Raw genomic sequence first — 4,866 nt, 5'->3', positions numbered from 1 at the left:
AATAGAAAGCACAAAAATATTTATTGCAAACAAAGGACAGAGGTTGTGTAGCTCTTTGTATACATTTGTATTTGTTTACCACTTTTTAAAACTGAAGTATGATTGTTTATAAAACAGATTTTTCAGTTCTTTAGTAGTTATTCTTAAGTTATTTTATTTGATCTTTGTTTTCAGTGAAAAACTGTTGCAGTCTAGAATCTTCTGTTTGAAAAAAGGTAACTAAGCTTAAGAAGCTATAAAAAGACTTTTTGGTCAATAATGTGTTTTTTCACATTTGATTAAATTTCTTTGTTTTCAACACTTTGTTTTTCTTTTCTGTAGAAAGAAGTCATCATTCACTGATCCTGGCTTTTTTATTGGAGCATCTGCTGACATTTTCCCAGTTTTTTAACATGAATATCGTTGGGACAAAACTCCCAACAGTGCCTGGTGATTTGCTTCTGTTACTTTTAGAAGCACAAAAGATGAAACACAGATGATGGAGATGTAACAACTTTGTTCTCTTCACAGGGAGATAATCTGTATGGACCCTAATGTTCAATTTGCACATCTCAGTTGGGTGCCTGTTAAAGGTATATTTTTACACCTGGTGTAAGACATTTTCCTTTTTCTAATTACTTGGCCTTTCATTTATAAGAAATGATACTGGGGAGTTAAAATTCTGTCTGTTCAGTTTTCTTATTCAGTCCACTATGTTCCACTTTTCTCTCAGAGAGATAAAAGAAACCTGCACTGAACCTCGTTTAAATTCAGGGATTACTAAACGAACAAGGACTCGCACTGCTCCCTGTGCTGTGATATGACCATAGAAAACAACAGAGGAGGCCATGTGATTCTGCTGTTGTTGCTTTTTAAATTTAATTGAAGTTTTATATTTTATCTCCAACTTGAACATAACTCTGGAACTTAACTGTAAGTTTTGAAATGACAACAGAACCTGGGATTTAATTTACACAACATGACCACAGAGAAGCTACAAGACAAACACCTACACTTACACACACACACACACACACAGATATATACACACACATATACACACACACACGTGCACACACACACACACACACACAGATATATACACACACATGCACACACATACACACAGATATATACACACACATGCACATGCACACACATACACACAGATATATACACACACATGCACATACACACACACACACACAGATATATACACACACATGCACACACATACACACAGATATATACACACACATACACATGCACACAGATATATACACACACATGCACACAGATATATACACACACACATGCACACAGATATATACACACACATGCACACAGATATATACACACACATGCACACAGATATATACACACACATGCACACACATACACACATATATACACACACGTGCACACACACACACACACACAGATATATACACACACATGCACACACATACACACAGATATATACACACACATACACATGCACACATATATACACACACATGCACATACACACACACACACGTGCACACACACACACACACACATGCACACAGATATATACACACACGCACACACACACACATATACACACACACACACGTGCACACACACATATACACACACACACACAGAGATATATACACACACATGCACACACACACACACATATACACACACACACACACACACACACACACACACAGAGATATATACACACACATGCACACACACACACAGATATATACACACACATGCACACACACACACAGATATATACACACACATGCACACACACATGCACACACAAGCTGATTTTGCAGAGACATGGGAAGATGCCCAGCAGCACCTTTAGCTCAGAATTAGCAGAAACCAGAGGGACTTCAACACAACCATTTATAGTCTGGAGTAATAATGTGAAATATGATTTCCATGGAAGACTTGCAGCCAACAGAATGTTCGTCATATATGGAAATAAAGCCAACGAAGCAGCTGCAGCAGCTGATTCTCTGGACTTACAAGTCGTAATACTAAATATGTGACTCTCAGAAAAGCATTTAAGATGAGCGTCTGTGATTGGGAACCTGTTCAGTGTGTACCCTGCGTCTTGCCCTGTGACAGCTATGATAGGTTCCGCCCCCCACGACACTGAATAATGGTTAAGAAGATGGATGGATGGAGTCTGTGTTCAAAGGTGAAGCAGGGAGGTAAAAGTTTTTAGGAGTCTTGGTACTACTTGTCTTAGTGCTAAGAAGTAAAGACACGTGGGGAAGTGGTCCAGAATTCATTTTGCAACATGCAGAATCAATATTGAGAGATATTCTCTAAAGCCCTAAAAATACTTGTTTAATGTTCTCCAAGATGACAGAACAACCTATACGCCACAGCTGAAGTGCAACTAGGAGACCTGGTGTGGATTTAGAAGGTGCTCACACAAAATCTGGGGAAATCTTTGGCTCCCATCGGGATGATGAAGTGAAGCTGGTCAGCCAGACACAGATAACAAAAGTATAAAACCCCCCACAATGACACACAACATGACCAAAAAGACAGAAAGCTATCTCAAAGAGAAACAGGAAACAGGTCCTCAAAAGAGACATGACGGCCTCAAAGAGTTCAAAAACGACTGGAATGAGACAAAACGTCCTTATTAGGTTAATAACATGACTATGAAGAGAGAGAATAGCCTGAAAAAGAACAAAATAACTACAGAGACATGACAACCTCAAACAAAATGACTGCACAGAGTCCCTCGATTATAAACAAACAACTACCAAAGAACCTCAAGAATAACTGCAAAGTGGTTACAAAAGTCTCATCATGCCTAAAGCTGGGCATACAAAGTGCATGTGTGTGTGCATGTGTGTGTGCATGTGTGTGCATGTGTGTGTGTATATGTGTGTGTGCATGTGTGTGTGTGTGTGCGTGTGTGTGTGTGTATGTGTGTGTGTGTGTGCATGTATGTGTGTGTGTGTGCATGTGCATGTATGTGTGTGTGTGTGCATGTATGTGTGTATATGTGTTTGTGTGTGCGTGTGTCTGTGTTTGTGTGTGTGTGTGAGTGGGAGAGAGAGCAGATACTGTGCCCTTCTAACCCCTGCGAGTCAATCGTACAGTTTGAGCAGGAGCTGAAATAATCGCTCAGAGTACGCTCAGCTTAAGAAAGATGCAAAATGATTTACTCGAGTAAAAAGGACACAGCTTATTTTCTGAACTCCACCTTTATCAAAAACAGATTTTTACAAATGACATTAACATGCAGTACTCAGTCACTTCTCTCTGAGAATTCACTAAAATCACATCTGGGATGTGGTCTGTGTGCCTGGAACGACCTGTTCTAGCACATCCAACGATGGCATACACCCACCACGCCAACCTCAAACCGAGCTGATTAGATTTCAGATGAAGGCCACTAAAGACTGAGCTTTTAGAAAGATGAAACACTTTATTAGAAAGGTTCCCACTTAAAATGTGGATGTGGCATACAGTAGGCACAGTCAGTAACAAAACACAAAACGTGGATATACTTTTTTTGAGCTTTCATTCAGCATCAAGCACACTGGAAATATACTCCAATGACCAAATAAAATTACAACGTCTACAGCTGTTTTTAAGATTTGTTGGCATTATTCAGCAATAATGTGCTTTAATCTTGCAATAATCTTGTGAGACAGCAATAGTTGTTTTATCTTATATTCCCGTAATATTGCTCTAGGAACAATAACAATATTAGCATGGTTTCTTACATTAACAACAAATACTCGTTAAAATGGCACACATTTTCATTATATTATACCTTGAACCAAACCAACAAGAATGTCTTCTTACAGTACAGAAAACTATTGTAATTTTCTTCCCCTTACAACATGCATTACAATCATACATTATTGTGCGATCTACTGTACAATATAAAGCGCCTTGAGGCGACTTTTGTTGTGATTTGGCGCTATATAAATAAAATTGAATTGAATTGAATTGAATACTACATATTATGTGTCTATATGTGAAAAAAAATGTAGAAAATAATGTTTGCAGAAGGAACATGTGGTATCTTAAGTATCATACGCTGCTGTTATTTAGCAATTTAAAAAGAATTATTAATACCACTCATTTCCTGTAATAATGAGAAGTTGAGAAAATATGGTATATAACATAACTTTTTGCATGTGTTTTAGACGGATCAATTCTATCATGATGGACAAGAACATCCTTTGAATTTAAGGCATAAAGCTACTAATATTATATGAATCATTTCATTAATACACATCTTAAAATTACTTTAAAGCAGTTAAAGTAAGCTGGTTTCGACTGCACCATATTCAGTGTTGTATACCATTGAAGAGGTTCACACCAGCTCATTAGATGTCAGCAGTTCATGACTAAATTATTATTATCTTTTACACTTTGGGTCTCGTTCCAAAATCCTCTTTCTCTGAAGGAAAAACATTTTTCCATTTTCAGCTAAAATCAGTTAGGCAGTTAAAATGCTTAACTGTACCTGACAATTCGTGCGACAAGATCTGATGCACAGTGTTACAGATTAGCCATGCCTGATCTAGAAGCAGTCGAAATTGAACTGATGTGAACTTTTCATTATGTCAAAAAATTTATTCAATCTATTATGTATGGAAACACTTGAATGGTTTCTTACCTGACGATAGAATAAACACAACATCATTTATATCCTTCCACTCAGTCAAACACACTCAAGCTATAGCCAGAAGTTGTTTAGCTTAGATCAGCATAAAGGCTGGAAAAGGTCGCACACTGTTAGCCTCGATTCAAGACTTTTAAGGTAAAGGAGGCAATACAGTCTTCTGAGCAGAGCCAAAGTAGGTCTTGTAACCCTACATAGTGCTACAATTATGTGAA

This window comes from Oreochromis niloticus, linkage group LG1 (assembly GCF_001858045.2).
Source record: "Oreochromis niloticus isolate F11D_XX linkage group LG1, O_niloticus_UMD_NMBU, whole genome shotgun sequence".
NCBI lineage: Eukaryota > Metazoa > Chordata > Actinopteri > Cichliformes > Cichlidae > Oreochromis > Oreochromis niloticus.
Note: the sequence above shows the minus strand (reverse complement) of the source record.